The sequence below is a fragment of the Alligator mississippiensis genome, chromosome 1 (assembly GCF_030867095.1).
Source record: "Alligator mississippiensis isolate rAllMis1 chromosome 1, rAllMis1, whole genome shotgun sequence".
Taxonomy (NCBI): Eukaryota; Metazoa; Chordata; order Crocodylia; family Alligatoridae; genus Alligator; species Alligator mississippiensis.
Genome location: NC_081824.1, coordinates 51,474,552 through 51,491,859, shown reverse-complemented (window position 1 = coordinate 51,491,859; position 17,308 = coordinate 51,474,552). Strand labels below are relative to the sequence as shown.

Below are 17,308 nucleotides of genomic sequence, written 5' to 3'. Positions count from 1 at the left end.
ACAAAGTCAGAAATGGTTGGGGAAGGGGAGGGAATGCATTTTTTTTTTTTTTTTAAGAAAATAAAAATAAAAATGGGGGGTTTTGCTAGTGTCAATGGGAGTCTACCAGAAGCGCTAGCAAAGAAAGCTTTGCCCATAGCGTAGTATAATTTATTTAAATACTAACAACTGCATCTTGAAGCTCTTTGATCTTCATAATACTGGCCTGTCTTCTGCTAATAGTTGAAAATCAGAATTAATTTGAAAAAGATTCAGTAAACCTTCCTTTTCCCTCTTTGTTTAAAAATGGTTGAATGTAAGTAGCAATGTTTTTTTCATCTTTTCCTTCACAAATCACATATTACAACACTAACTTTACCAAACATCATTTTACCACCCCACTTCATCCAGACTCTCACAGTTAGGTAGACTGTTTTTAGTTCATAATTATTCTACCTGCTGCGAAGTAATGCCTTCATTTCAGTACGAATCCAAATACAATTACCTTTCTTTTCAGGCATCTCTCAACCTTCTCTAGCTTCCAGAGATTGCCACCATCATGTTTACTCTTCCATAAAATCATGTAAGGATTGTGGTTTAGCTGACAAAGATCCCTCATCATCCATGTAGCTGTGAAAACAACCATTATTATTATTAATCCTGTTTGTTGTAGGAGCCAATGGAGCTCCATTTTGTTAGTCATTGTAGACAGAGAAACTGCCACAATCTTGATACTTATCTGAAGTGCATCTATTTGTCATGTGCTTTATGCATATTTTTTAGTAGAGTACTGTATTTCCACTCCTGAGTTGTTATAGTTTTTGTAGTTAATATTAAACTACCAAAAACTGGTACCAAAAAGTGTCACCTAAGGTAGCATATCTTCTCACATACAACATGCCTCAGAATATAATACCCATCTTGTTTTTGAAAGGCAGAATGAAGAAAAAATCAGAGTTATGGCAGAATAGAGCAGGGACAGAGCTGATCTTCAGCTCTGTTTCCTGCATAACTTCATCTGAAACCCTAACTGCTACTGGAAACTTGTCTCCATGGGTGGATCTATGGTTTTGAAAAGAGCTAAAGAATCTCCAAGATTGCAAAACAGAAGGACAATGACCAGGAACAGCTAGCAGACAGCAAATTTACCCTAAGAAAGATTAGCATGATTAGTTGGAGATCAAGACCATTAGAAGGACACACAATCATTAATACCATTAGACTGAACAATGAGCTATTCAGTTAGCTGTGCTGCACTGTGAAGCAGGAATCAAAGCAGGGTTACTTCTATCCCAAGCAGAAAATCAGCTTCCACACAAAATACACACACCCCAATTTGGGGGCGCTGATTTTTGGGAGAAAAGGTTTGTGTTGTATGCACAATAATATAGTATTACTTATTAGACCCCGACTCCATGCGGCGCCCAACGAATAGGGAGATAATGATTCAATTGCTCATGGATCCTGGTACTCATTAGCCAGAGCAGAGCAGGGAGCAAACACCAGCACACATTGCTCGCAACAGCTTTTTTCAGAATGGAGACAGACTTCAGACAAGGGTCCCAAAAAACAACAAACCGGGGACTGGCACTGAACAATAGTTCTTTTAAAATTTTATACACCTTGGTTTATGCTCATTAACATTCATTCCACCCTCACTCCTCCTTTTGTTCCACCCATTTCTCTTCCCATCTCAAGCTCCATCTCGGTTTACTGTTTACTTCATTAACATGGAATTGCCTATGCATTTCATTCAATCACTGTTTTTTTCTGGTTTCTTGCTGACTCCTTCTTCAGCTCCATGGTCTTGCTTCTGCTTTATCTCCTGACGATAGCTGGCGGGCTGCATCTTGTTCTTTTTACACAATGGGCTCTAACACTATGACTTTGTTAGAAAACTGCTTACCTAAGCATTTGCAAGGTTATTTTTAATACATCATTCTGCCTTGTGACCAGCAGCTCTGCTGAGACACAGAAAAAAGGCCTTTATTCAGCTGCAGATCCAGTGCTCCCCAAAAATCCATATCATTACCCTAACATTACTGACCAAACAAAATACTTTCAAATATTTCTGGCTGGGGCTGGAGAATGAAGAATGACACACACTTAAAACAGCAGCTTACTGATTATAACAGTAATTCAGTAAGTAGAAAAACTAGGTCTTCCTCAGCCTATGAAGATGAGGGCTGGGGTGGTGCAGGTACTAAGGCACACAGATGACAACCCAGAGATTGGAAGTTTAAGGCCATAGCAGAAGCACTCATGGTGTGGTCCTGTCAGATTCCAATTAATCTGCAAATTCTGCTAAAAACCTTATCACAAAGACATGTAAAAGGAAAAAAGCCTATGAGGACTCAGACCCACACGTTCCACCTTCACGTGACAATAGTCAAAACTACTAGCCTATAGGACAGTCTGGATGAGGACAATCTCCACCTCTCCCACTGAGTTCAAGCCACTAGGCAAACAAGAAAGTAAAATCCATGGAGTCAGAAGAGTAATTAAAAGGAAGCATGTAAGACCAGTGAGAAGGACACACTGTTGGAAGTCTGTGTCTTTGGTTCTGGACCCCATTCCTAAGATTGTTTATACACTTTATGTTAAGCAGTCATTAGATTTAAAAACAGAAATAATCCTAGGAAAAGAGATCACTGCTAACATCCAGTCAGACACTCCCTTATGCCTAATGCCTTCTGATGGTTGGCTCCAAACTGTTCCCCACTCAGTGAGCATGCTCCCAATACTGTCCAATTATCAGTGATTCCTCGATGTCTAACTTATGTGTTTGTAATTCCATGCCCACTTGTCATATTTAGTGTTAGACCCTGACTCCATGCGGCACCCAATGACTAGGGAGACGACGATCCAGTTGCTCATGGATCCAGTCATTCAGTTGCCAGGGCAAACAGGGAGCAAACACCAGCACACATTGCTCGCAACAGCTTTATTCAGACTGGAGACAGCTTCGGGTCAGGTTCCATAAAAAACAACAAACCAGGGACCTGCGGTGAACATTAGTTCTTTTCACATTTTGTACACCTTGGTTCATGCTCATTACCATTTAACTCCACCTTTGCCTCTCCTTTGTTCCACACATATTTCCACCTATTTCAAGCTCCACCTCTGTTTACTGTTTACTTCATTACCATGGAATTACCTATGTATTTCACTTATCTACATGTCTTTCTGCTATGAGCCCATGTCTAGGACCCTGACCCCACTTCTTCGGTCACTGGGCAGACTTTGACCAAAACCTGAAAGCTTCTGGAGGCCTCATCACCAATCACCATACACCTTTTTGGGATTCTGTTACCAGTCACGTGTTGTCTTTCACATTCCAGTCTGTTTTTCCGTCCCAGGTTGTACCATCTTCACATTCCTAAGGCTTCACCTCATTCACAGCACACAGACTCACTTGCTGCTTTTTCTCAGAAAATAGCTGGTTAAGATGGTTACTTAGCATAAGCAAAATGGCTGGCTTAGCATAAGCATTCATAAGCAAAATCTGCCTTACTTCCTAATGATACATAATGAGCTATATACCTTATAACACTTTTATATTGTTAAAAATATGCTTGCCTAAGCATCTTGTAATATTACTCTTACTATATCATTCTGCCTTGTGGTTAGCAGCTCTGCTAGGCCACAGGTTAAAGCCTTGTATTCAGCTGCAAATCCAATGCTCCCCAAGATCCACATATAGTCACCCTAACAATTTAGGTCTCGTTGTGGATCTCTGCCTTCATGGCTAGCTGAAAAATGCACACATTGCATTATAATCATAATAGTTCTTGATTACATTACACCTTCTTTTTTCACTACTTAAACCTCATGTAAAGATTGAGTTATAATGCCTATAGGAAATTGCTACATTGGGAGGCCATTTAGGGGCCTCTGTAGTCCTGGCACATGATAATGGGAGGTCTATATAGGCTGCTAACATCATCTTTATATAGATCAGTGCAGAGAATAATCTGGAATATGAACTGGGAATAGGGTATATATCCTGACCCTTATTATGACTCTTGCCTACATAATTTATTAGCCCAAGATCAATGTTTCTATTTTCATTATTTCTTGGGTGAAATGAAAAAGTACAGATGTTTGCTGTTCTTAAAGCTTTTCTCTGCTTTGAACCAGAAGAAAAATCAATCATTAATTTAAAACGTAACTGGCTCAACAGTTCAGGTCTTTCATGTCTCTCAAAGCACCGTAAAGCTTGCTCTAATGAGTAGGTGATATTGGACAGCTAGGATAATGGTTTCCTGACTTTTCCTTGTTATCATTACATTAAATCATGCATCCATCTACAGGCTGTACATTTTGTGCGCCACTGAATGTGTATATAAAGAGCAAGCATTTTCTGATGTAGATATCCATTCTTTTCCTAAATATAATTTCTCAAATTAAGGCCACCACCATCCTGCCATTGTCAAATGCCTATGCTACACTTCAGCAAGCTTTAAGAGCCATATTATTCTATCTCCTTTGTCACCTGAGAAGTCCCACTTACCATAAAGATGTCCAGAACAAAGATATGTCCAATATTCACTAGAAATTTGCTTTTAGGTTTTATAACTAGTAATAATATCCCTGTACTATAAATTGTGGTATTTTAATAAAGCTAATAGTTTTAATGTATCAGCTCTAACATTCCATAAATCAAAAATAAAAGTCTGTAGGAACTATATCACTTATGTGTCTATCTTGCATTTCATTGTAAGCAAAGGTAGAAATTCAGTTAATGTTTCCTCTAAGTATTCATTCCCCAATTTACTTCCAGTCATCTGGTTTCTGATGCTCAAGTAGCCAATCAAGAGAGATGTGATTAGAACTTCCAATTTCTGTCTTAAGCCAGAAAAATACCTGCTGATTGAAACCGCTTATTATACTGTCATTCAATGGAAAAAATAAAAGTAAGATACCAACTATTTCTCAAGATAGAGCATCCTTTGTAGCTATGGGTACATCCTTGCCAAAGTTATACTTGAACATTCAAGTATAACACAGACTTTAAAATAGACAGAGGAGAAATCAGTATGAATCCATGATAAATTAGTACATTAACATGGCATTCATTGTCCAAAGTGGATAAGAAGTAAACTGCCAAATATTCCATTTTCAGGTTAATTGTTTTTATATAGCAACCTTATGTTTCCTTTTTTGTTCACAGTAGCCTTTTATGTGATGAAAGCTCGACAATTTAATTCTAAAGCCACATGAGATGGGTCTTTCATATACCCCTGGCCAAAACACTTATCATCATCTTGATGAGATATTCAACATATTCCAAGACTAAGGTATCCAGTGACAGAAATGTCTTTTCAGTCTTCTATGAATAAAACATTGTATATTTAGTAATCCTTAGATTGTCAGTCTTCCCTTCTTCCTAACTTTTTCTTAATGTTCATTTAGGTACATTTTTTATCTTTATTTTCTTTGGCTCTCTGCTAAAATGGCTGTTAGCTATAAAAACTAGCTTATAGAGTATTTCATTATCTGTCTCTTAATTAGACTAGACAGAACATTTCACAGTCATTTTCTCATTTCTTCTGTGACTCAGCAATAAAAATATTCCCCCTATTTCCAAATAAACTTCTCTGAGACTAAAATAATTAAAAAGGAGATATATTGGACTCTGTTATTATTGTCATTAAACTGGTACTTTTGACTCTTAGTCTTTTTTCAGAATGGCCAGAAATATATAGTACAAAAATATCAATCAAATATCCTCAGTGTTGCCTACTTAAAGGCTTTTATTTAAGAATATTTTACTGTTTTTAAAGTGTTTTCTTTATAGCACTGGTGGGAGTGGGTGCTATAAGGCCATAGTCCCTGCCTACCCAATGCTTTGCTGGAGTGAGCCATGGAAAAGCCAGATGGTCCTGTCACTACCAACCTCTGATGTCCTTCTTTTGCCTGCCACTCCTTGATGTATGGGTTTCTTTAGCTGAAACCTTGGGAGTTGGATAGGGGCTGGGTGACAACTCTGCTGGATCTTCTGGATGGGCTTTCTTTGTGAGGCTCCTCCTCTGCTTACACCCCACCCTAACCACATCCAAGATGATGCACATCAGGGCCTGGATCTTGCGTTGGCTAAAGACACTGCTGGCCATTACTTGATGTTTACTTAATAAGGTTTATGAGTGAAGCTCTGTCTTTTGGGATTTCTAAGTCCATCCTTGAATCCACTCATTACAGATGACCAGGCCCATCAATGAATAAGTCCATTTAGAGTCTGTGAGACATCTGCCTTACATCAATTCATCCCCAGTTCCTGGGCTAATTAATCCCAATCAATCTATTCAGGATCCCTTAGACAATCAATCAGGATCAGTTCGCCCCAGGTTCCTGGGTTAATCAAATCAAAATAGTCCCTGCCCCTCCCCTGCCAGGTTCATCAATTAATTTAAAACAAATACAAAATCAGTTCTTACCCAGTTCCTAGGTCAATCAAATTACCTCAGTCCTTCCAGGGTTCATGGGGCAATCAAACTAAATTAATTCCTCCCCTGTCCAGAGATCAGCCAGCTCAAGATCAATTTTTACTGGGATTTTCACCATGCTTTAACTCCCCAGGGTCAAGATCAACACCTTCATGGGGAGAGAGGCTTTCCCTCCTGCTGCCTTCCTGGCACATCAAGAAAGAACACAACCCTTCCCAAAACAAAAAACAAACAAAAACAAACAAACAAAACCAGAGGAAGAGAGTGAAAATCAAAGGGGCACTGCCCCTTTAAACTCACAGCCCCTCATGCGCTGGCTGCTCTCCTGGTATTCCTTTGTTCTGCCAGCTTCTGAGTCCTGTCTCCACTGCTTCAGTCATTGCCTGGCTGTCCTGGAGCAGCTCCTCACTAAGGCGTACCCCAGGTTCCTTTGGTGGTCCTCCAACCACCTTGACTGGTGGGCTGGCTTGCTTTTCCCATGGGTATCTGTAGGATGCTGTCAGCTGAGAAGAGCTCTGGCATCCCTCTCACTGGCCATGGTTCTTTCCCAGCTGCCCTTTCCAGGACCAGAAATGCCCATCCTGGTGCTCCCTCTGTATATCCGGAGGGAGTACAAGCTACGAAAATGCATGCTCCCTACTCTCACTAGGCTTCTCTTGGCACCTGAAGTACAAACTGCTCTAGATTCTTTGGGATTTTCTCCTGCCTCAATCTCTTCCCTTCACAAGCACCTATTGTATCTTTTCCTTTATTGCTAATCTAATATTTTACTACATTGTGCAGCAATGAGAGAATCAAAGGCCAAAGCAAAAAATAGTCCATTGCCTCACTTACTGCAGTCCACACCCCCTTCAGAACCTGCACTAGCTCCTCTCAGATTGAGGTGCAACTGTAAAACAGTCCCAGAAGGAAAGAGGCCAGGGAAGCTCCAAGAGCAGCAGAAGAAGATTATGAGGCAAGAGCAGATAAAGAATGCAAGAGCATGCTTCTTCTTTCTTCTCTGGATCCTTCTTTCCCTGGACTAAAATAACATTATTTGCACTCTATAGAAGTGTCCATCTCATGAGGAAGAGACCCAGGATACCAGCAACAGGAAAAACATGTGAAGAATAAAATGAACTCTAAGAACATACACTTAGCTGATGATATCTATAGAATTTTTTTAGATAGAAAGCTAAACCAATCAGTACTAGAGCCAAGGAAGAAGATTGCTGTACACTGCTGTACACCTGTATCATCACAGGAAGGGTTAAATATTTAACATACCCAAAACATTTAAATCAATAACAGTAAAGAGCTAGGCTCAAAATCCAAACCAGGACTCAGATCTGAATTTTGAGTACCTCAGAATTCAACTGTTTGGGTTCATGCACCTATGGTATAAACAAAACCAAAACTTCAAAGCAGTTAAATTTTCAACATTCAGGTAGTAGCCAAATGTCTAAAGATGTAGATATTTCAATTCAAAATCTAGCTGTGGAACAGGCCATAACATTTATCAGTGTGTGTGGCAACGAAAAGCCCCCACAGGTGCTGGGAATGCTGGAGATAACCCCCAGAGTTCCTGAAGGGGGAAAGAGAGCCCCCCACACCCTAGGAAACTTACCTTCTGGATGGTTGGGGGCAGAGCAGCCAGTGTTTCGCCGGCTCTTCAAGCAGCTGCTTCCCGGGCAGGATGGCAGCCAGCTGATTGCAGCAGCTGACGATGACGCCGCAGGAAATTAAAAAACCCTTCTGGAAGCTGGCAGGGGGAGAGAAGCCAGCTGGAAGCGTGCTGCCTGGAGGGGAGCTCCGGGCTTCAGGAGCAGAGACTCCATGCGGTGGTTGAGCGGGAGCAGTGGCTGGCAACAACCTGGGGACGGGCTGTTCCCAGCTTCTTCACATTAAAGAAATCCAGGCAGGCACTCCTCTTAGAAAGGACGCCTGTTATCTGAGGCTCAGACCCTGAGGCCAGGGGGTCAGGGATACTGGAGCAATCTTCATCTGGACAGAGAGCCAGAGCACTACCACCGACACTGGACTCCATGGTCAAGGGGTAGACATCATGTCAGGACACAGACCTGTGTACCTTAGCAGTTGGCATGTGGATGGGATGTAGGGGAGGCAGAGCCCCAAGGAACACTGTGATGCACCTGTGAGTACCCCACCCCATGACAAGGAGGGGAAGAAAGACACCACTGAACCCCCTCCTTCTTTACATATACCATCAAGACATGGCAGACGAGTTGGGGAACCCCAACCTTGGGGCAAAGCCATACTCATAATGCCAACTCATGGAGTGACAGTGTGCTAAAATCTTTCATACATTACAGAAAAACAATAGTGTAATTATAATAATCCAAGTTCAATCCTGTTCTAAGTCAACTGATATTAAAAAAAAGTTTGGCCCAATACATTTCAATATATCAATAAAAGGTGGGTTTTTACAGGCTGCTTCTCTACAGTTGCTTTGAAGTTATGTTATAATCAGTTGGCAGAAATTCAATGACTCATTGTACTATTATGAATTCAAGCAGTGAACTGTATTCATTTCAACAAAGGTAGTTTCAAGGAAAGCCAATCCTTATGTTGACAGATACTGCAGACAACCTTTTTCTTTAGACAAGCTAGAGCACTGTACTGTGTTACCACATCTCTTGGTAAGAGCCATGCAACAGTTTCCTCCTCTGTTCAGTAACATTCTTAATTGATAGTATATCAGTTTTAGTGATGAAGCTTGTTCAATGAATGGTAAATTACGCAAAGCATCCAACTTGCGCTGTGGAAAAATATCAGTTTTCCTTAGTTTTATAGTAAGGTCTCAATCTCTATATATGCAACAAGCAACTAAAGAAACAGGGTCCCTGATCACATAAGAACTTAAAGTATCAATAGACAATACGGAGTTATAGGAAAGAAGGTAAGTAAATAATTGAGTGCAAATGGTCAGCAGTGATCTGCTGCTCCGTGTGTTTGGTGTTGGTTTTTTATATCGTTTTTGTGTTTTTCAGCCCAATGGTTAGAACACTTATTTGAAATGTATGTTCATATTCCTTTTCTGCATGATTTGAAGGAGATTTGTACTCAGTTATCTGGCCTGTTTTATTCTGAATGAAAACGAAAACAAAATTTGAATACTTCCTGTGATACACCATTAAAAAAACACAAAAACACTGTAAGTTAATTGAGCAGACAAGGTTCCTTGGGTGAATTTGATATCTTTTATTAGACCAACCCAAATAGTTGGAGAATAGTTATTAAGCAAGCTTTCGGGTTCAAAAACCCTTCATCAGGCTAAGGAAGTTTCAGCAGTTGGTGTGTGCTCTTCCTGGATGTAAGTTAATTGATGCATTTTGTTTATAATGTAAAATAAAAGGTAATTGCTGTTTAAAATGTTATTATATTTCAAATTGAGAAGACATTCTGAAACTATAAATAATTCCCTTCTGAAAATATTGGAAAAAAACAAAAAATTTATATGTTTAATTTTGACTTGGGGGATCATACTGCTTTTTATCTAACTATATTACAACAGACATCTTCTACATTGCTTATACATTTTTTGACAGAAAAAACATTCCAGAAAGTTTTCAACCAGCCCCAAAAGATATACATTTTCCCATACAACCACCCCCAAAACAAACATTAAAAAAAATCGAGGCAATCCATGATGTAAGTTTGTCAAACACACTAGAACATCTGATTACCAATATAAATGAATGATTTTTGTTCTGCCTTAACATGTTTTTCATTCATTGTCCCTCTCTAACAAACAGATCATCATCAAAACAGTTGTTCAGTCTTTACCAGACTGTAACAGGGTGGCTGAAACAACCTGCCATGGGAACACAAAGAAGAAAACAAAAAAGAGGCAAACTTACCAAGGGGCGCCAGAGAAACCGTGGCCAGCCAGAGGAGGAAAGATGCCACACCCAGACCAATTAAAGGAGCCAGCTGGGGCTGCATAGATCAAAGGCTGCCATGGCAAATTCAGCTGCCAGGGTTTGAGACCAGAAGAAGGAAAGCAGCATGGACAAAGAAAGGAAAAAAAACCATGCCAAAGAGGGAAAGAGAAAACAGCTGGGTCAGGCAAGCAGCGAATAGGAGGCTGCCACGGCGGACCCAGTTGGGCAGAAAGGAAATTTAAAGCAACACCAAGAGGGTGTTCGGCATGGGGCAGAGAGAAGGGGAGATGAGGTGAGGAGAAAGAAGACAAGAGACACTACAGAGAGAGAGAACCGACCCCAGGGCTTAGGGAAGAGCCCCGGTCCCACGATTTACCTGGTGAAAGCCAGTGAAGAGTTTGCTCAGATGGCGAGACCCAGCGTAGGAGCGGAGGAAACTGGTCTGCTGGTGAGTCCAGTCCTGCAGGGTGAAGGTAACCACTTCAGGAACCTGGGACAAAACGAAGATACAGATGAGATTACAGCCCAGGATGGGGAGAGTCCATCCTGACCCTGAAGGTAAGGGTGGGATTAAAAGTAAGGATTCATAGATTCATAGATGTTAGGGTCGGAAGGGACCTCAATAGATCATCAAGTCCGACCCCCTGCATAAGCAGGAAAGAGTGCTGGGTCTAGATGACCCCAGCTAGATACTCATCTAACCTCCTCTTGAAGACCCCCAGGGTAGGGGAGAGCACCACCTCCCTTGGGAGCCCGTTCCAGACCTTGGCCACTCGAACTGTGAAGAAGTTCTTCCTAATGTCCAGTCTAAATCTGCTCTCTGCTAGCTTGTGGCCATTGTTTCTTGTAACCCCCGGGGGCGCCTTGGTGAATAAATCCTCACCAATTCCCTTCTGTGCCCCCGTGATGAACTTATAGGCAGCCACAAGGTCGCCTCTCAACCTTCTCTTGCGGAGGCTGAAAAGGTCCAGTTTCTCTAGTCTCTCCTCGTAGGGCTTGGTCTGCAGGCCCTTGACCATACGAGTTGCCCTTCGCTGTACCCTCTCCAGGTTATCCGCATCCTTCTTGAAGTGTGGCGCCCAGAATTGCACGCAGTACTCCAACTGCGGTCTGACCAACGCCCTATAGAGGGGAAGTATCACCTCCCTGGACCTATTTGTCATGCATCTGCTGATGCACGATAAAGTGCCATTGGCTTTTCTGATGGCTTCGTCACACTGCCGGCTCATGTTCAACTTGGAGTCCACTAGGACTCCAAGATCCCTTTCCACCTCCGTGCCACCCAGCAGGTCATTCCCTAGGCTGTAGGTGTGCTGGACATTTTTCCTCCCTAGGTGCAGCACTTTGCATTTCTCCTTGTTGAACTGCATCCTGTTGTTTTCTGCCCACTTGTCCAACCTATCCAGGTCTGCCTGCAGCTGTTCCCTGCCCTCCGGCGTGTCCACTTCTCCCCATAGCTTTGTGTCATCTGCAAACTTGGACAGAGTACATTTCACTCCCACGTCCAAGTCGCTGATGAAGACATTAAAGAGTATTGGTCCAAGGACCGAACCCTGCGGGACCCCACTGCCCACACCCTTCCAGGTCGAGACCGACCCATCTACCACGACTCTTTGGGTGCGACCCTCTAGCCAATTCGCCACCCACCGGACTGTGCAGTCATCCACATCACAGCCTCTTAATTTGTTCACCAGTATGGGGTGGGATACCGTATCGAAGGCCTTCCTGAAGTCCAGGTATACGACATCCACCCCTCCTCCTGTGTCCAGGCGTTTCGTAACCTGGTCATAGAAAGAGACTAGGTTGGTCAGGCACGATCTGCCCGCCACAAACCCATGCTGGTTTCCCCTCAGCATAATTTGTCCTGCCGGGCTCTCACAAATGTGAGCCTTGATAATTTTTTCAAATATTTTACCAAGGATGGAGGTGAGACTGACCGGCCTATAGTTGCCCGGGTCCTCCTTTCTCCCCTTTTTGAAAATGGGGACCACATTAGCCCTTTTCCAGTCCTCCGGGACTTGGCCTGTGCACCACGAGCATTCGAATATTCCCGCCAGTGGCTCTGCAATGACGTCGGCCAGTGCCTTCAGCACCCTGGGATGGAGCCCATCCGGGCCTGCCAACTTAAAGGCATCCAGTTCTTCCAAGTGACTCTACACCACCTCAGGATCTACGCATGGAAGTCTGGCGCCTTGCTGCTGCCTCTCTACAACCCCAGTGAGAGACTTGTCGTGCCCCTCACTTAGGAACACTGAGGCAAAGAACTCGTTGAGGAGTTCAGCCTTGTCCCCTCTATCTGTCACCAATTGCTTCTGCCCATTTAGCAGGGGTCCTATTCCTCCCTGGGCCTTCCTTTTACTCCCTATGTATCTAAAAAACAATTTCTTGTTGTCCTTTACTTGGGTTGCCATCCTCAGCTCCATGGTAGCTTTGGCCCGCCTAACTGCCTCCCTACAAGCACGAGCAGAGGAGGTATATTCATCTTTAGTGATCTCACCCTGTTTCCACTTTTTATGTGCTCCCCTTTTGGCCCTTAGGCTGCCCTGGATTTCTCTGGTCAGCCATGGAAGCCTCCTGGCCCCTTTCCCTCTTTTGCCTCGCTCGGGGATCGTCTTGCTTTGTGCCCAAAGGATCGTTTCCTTTAGGCACAGCCACCCTTCTTGGGCACCCATCCCATCAAAACTCCTACTCTGCAGTGCTTCCTTGACTAATCGCCTGAGTGCAATGAGATCAGCTTTCCTAAAGTCTAGCACTTTCACCCTACTAGTTACCTTACCCACTCGCCGTCTTATGTTGAATTCTATCATAAGGTGATCACTGTCTCCCAGATAGCTACCGATTTGGAGGTCCCCTATCATGTCATCTCCCGTTGCCAATACCAGATCCAGTATGGCATTCCCCCTAGTGGGACCATACATTCCCCCTGGAATGAGTAGATATCTTGGAGTAGATATCTTGGGACCCATGCAGGGAAGATTGGGGCAAGCAGCTGAACTAAGAAGACTCCAGTCAAGGGGTCCTTAAGACCGAGATGGGAGCATCAACATCAGAGGCAAGTAACAACACACCCAGAATATCTGGTGTGGTTAGGGCAGGAGATGGGATGGTGGAGCACTGCAAAGACCAGTCAACATCTTAAGCCTATAACTACTCCTTTTGTCTCCCAAGAGTGTTTTGACCCCTCTCTCTCAAAACATCAAAGGCGTGGCAGGAGATTTTCCAAATGACGAAACTCTACCATTTCAACAGGGAGATAACTCGGCTCTAGGTGGCACGCCATCGAACTCCTACACAAATAAATTGTTACTTGGTGCTCCATTTAAATTTACTTCAGAGAGGTTATGCAGTAAATTAAAGTACAGTGGATTCCACTTTATAGAATCACTGGTTAATGGAATCAGCCACTTATTTGAATCAATATGGGAAAACCAAAACTATTTGTATATTATTACATGTAAAAATCACTCATGTTATAATTGTAGTTTTTAGTTTTTGGAATCATTTTGCCGGAGAAGCCCAGGGATTTCACAGTTTTGTGAGGAGCCAGACTGCAGGGTGCTGGGACGGAGCAGGAAGGTGGTCAGGCAGGGAGCATCATGTGCATGTACTGTACATGCACATGGCCCCAGGCAGCCTGAAGAGCAGCTCCCACAGGTAAGCGGGGCAGGGGGGTGTGGAATTGAGCCCCTGTAGGGAGAGAGGGAGTTTGGCAGGGCTGGGGGCCCAGCAGAGAGTGGGAGAGGCAATGTGCCCTCTGTGTGTGCAGTAGCTTTGAGGGGTGCAACACCAAACCAATGCCCTTTTTACCCACCCCCACCCTGTACATAGATCTGTGGGGCACAAGTCATCCCCTCCCCCCGCCCCTCTGGAAGCACACACCACACCAGGGAGCTGGCCCCACCCCCCAACACTTGAGCCCATAGTAGGCAGCAGCAGCCATCTCCTCCTGGGAGAAGGGGACTGCGGACCCAGGTCCTTGGCCCCATAGCCCTGGCAGCTGAGGGTCCGCTCTGGCAGGGCTGGGGGGTAGAGGGGGAGTGAGTATCTACCATCTTAAAAAAATGGATCTCCTTTTAATGGAATCAGCCAGTTGATAGAATCAAATCACCATTTCCCAAAGTGATTCCAGTAAAAGGAATCCACTGTACAAAAACACAGCACAGAGAGTAATACAAATAAGCATACATCTTAGAAGGGTCCAATTACAGTTGCTGCGGGTAATGTATCCTGGAATTTAGTGTCTTTTATCTTCAGACATATTTCTGCCTTTGTCACAGACTAGTGAACAAATCAAAAGGCAAACTTTTAGCCATTCGTAATTAAAATGCTACATCAAACATCAGAAAACGTTATTAAAATACATTCTCACTATAGTTAAATTAATGACCCAGTACTTATTGTTGCAGGCTTCCAGTTGTTATAACCTAGAGCTCTTTGTCCCTATGAATGAGTTCTCTAAAATATCCTAAATTTTGAGCACATCAGGAGTGTTTTAGCTGAAATTAATCTGATTTTTTTCCCCATCATATTGTGTTCTGCTCAAATTTAATGTGCTCTTAGGGTCACAGAAGTTTAGAATAGATAATGTGGGACTATGCTAACATCAGCCTATACTTCAATTAACTAGAGAGAAACAAACCTTTGTAAGTACTAATTGAAATGAGAATAAAAAAGGTTCACTTGATAGATAAGGATAATGTCTCAAAAGACCATAACTGCTGAGTTCATAAAATGATTAATTTTTTCTGGGAGATTTGAAAGTATTTCTCTCTCCCTTATTGTATGTTTATACATGGATTAAGAGTTAATTCCTGTTCAATACATTTTCAAACTCTGGATTTGAGCAAAATGGTGTGCTGTCTTTGCATGCTCAAGGGACATGTTGTTAAGTAACCAAGAGATCAAAGGACCTTCAATTTACTTAGTGCACATCTTACACACCTAAACTGTTCTTATATTTAAGTGGACAAAAACCATAATATACATTTGTCACTTTCTTGATAGACAAATAGAAATTGTTTGGTTGGATTCACCTGCAATGGTAACCTTCTTTCTTGTCCTGACCCAGCAATTCCAGGGAGAGTGCAGGTGATGGCATATTATACATCTGTGAGATATTTTGCCTTTGTTCCATGTTATAGATTCATAGATGGTAGGAAGTTGAAGACTTTCCCCCCAAATGCCTGACATATTTAATAGACTCTGGATAACCAAGATTCCTTCATTTTATTATTTTTCTAATATTTTCCAATATTTGCGTTCTATGTCTATATCAGGGATACAGACCTGTTTCTTAGGTTTTAATACCATGGACACGAAAGTGATATCTGACCTCTTAGAAGCAGTGATTGCAGAGGAGATCAAACTCATGGAGGTATCTTCATCACACCCCACAGCAGAGTTTTAAAAAGGCTTTATTTGAACCACACCTAATGTCTGAGTTAAGAATTGTTAGGTTGATTTAATTGTGACTCAAAGTCATTTCTCCTACAAAAGTTGTGTGTTTTAATTTCAGCCAATCCTGATAGGCAGTTCTTTGTCACAGAAAATGTGTGATAGTTTATGAAAACTTTTGGAGGGCTAGCCCAATGCATAAAGTACATCAGCAGATATCATGAGGGTGTCAGGGCAGAGTAACGGGTGAGAGAGAGAGTTCTCGAGTCATAGTCAATCAAAGCCAAATATCAGACATAAAGCAAGATCAAGAGTTGTAGTCACTAGCTGAGGGATAAGCAACATAGAGCAGACTGCTACTGCTTCTTTGAAAATGCCTTAAATTTTGATCTGTTTCCTTAACCATGGTGTGTAAACCAGTCAGAAACAATGGCAAGACAGTTAATTGAGCCACAAGGGCATAAGAGTGAGTTATCCTACCTGCCTGAGCGGGTAAGACCTCACAGGAGGAATCGGTGTGCTGTAGCACCTACTGCCATGCACAGAACAGCTGATCTGGTACAAAGATACATGAAAAATAGTAATAGTTTACTTTTTAAATAATTTTCTCTATCAAAAATAACAACACGTACCAATTATTTTGCATGTTATTAATCTAAAACAACATTCTCTCTCAATTGCAATATAAATTATTTTATTGGAGTAAAAAATGAAAGTAAAATCCATTGCATGTAGATGTTTGCAAAAGTTTCTGATCTTCTTCTGTAACAGGCCTAACCTTCCCACAAATGGCTTCCTATCCTATCCCTCATAACAGCCCCTCAAGTTGAGACCTTGTTGATAAATGTTGTGATGCAGCAGGTAACTTGCTGTACATAACCCAGTGTCAGCTTTAGCATAACCATTTCAATTCAGCTGGTTTTGATTAGTGTAATTATTGAACAGGAAAATAAGTGGAATTCCATTCCTTGAAATAAATATTTAATTAACTATTTTTGTATTGTTACTTATTTATGTTATATATCTTACAACATGAATGTCTAGAAGAGAGTTTTCAACCAGGTTCTGTGGCATTCTGGGTTGCTGTGAGCAGTGGTGTCAGTATATGTTGTGCTGAAAGGCACAAGCACTCCTGCCCCTGGGGTGCCGGCTCTTAGGGCCAGACAGTTTGATCCTTAATGCCTCCTGCTAACCAAGTTCACCCCTAGCTTGACCTGCCATGCCTTAATTTTGAGGATTAGAGGGAGGGTCCTTGGTCATACTTGGGAACTAATGTGAGTGGCACATGCAGGTGTCATTCAGGGCTCCTCCTCCCCTTTCCCTGCTTCTTCAGAACACCCAGATCTTAAATTGAAGTCTGTTCCACAGCTCTAAGGTAAGGTGTTCTGGGCTATTCACTCAATCAATAGAAAACTTAATCAGGTCGATCTCACTCAGTGGCAATTCATTGAGTCCTCTAGTTGATGGACAAATTAATTCTTCCAATAAACAGATAATTCATATAATCTCAACCAATTCATAAATTAATCAGTGCAATTAAGCCTGGTGGCGATTCATTAAATCCTCCAGTGAACAGGTAAATTAATATTTCAATGAGTAAATAGT

General features: G+C 42.2%; 1 long non-coding RNA gene across 1 annotated transcript; it reads right to left on the bottom strand.

The window, feature by feature from the left end:
• Positions 1 to 382: 382 nt before the first annotated feature.
• On the bottom strand, positions 383 to 16,254 carry LOC109285455 (uncharacterized). The gene is made up of 3 exons (XR_002093205.2): positions 16,184 to 16,254; positions 10,686 to 10,799; positions 383 to 609 (listed from the first exon to the last, which is right to left on the bottom strand). It is a non-coding gene; the product is annotated as an uncharacterized LOC109285455 (long non-coding RNA).
• Between the last annotated feature and the right edge of the window lie 1,054 nt (positions 16,255 to 17,308).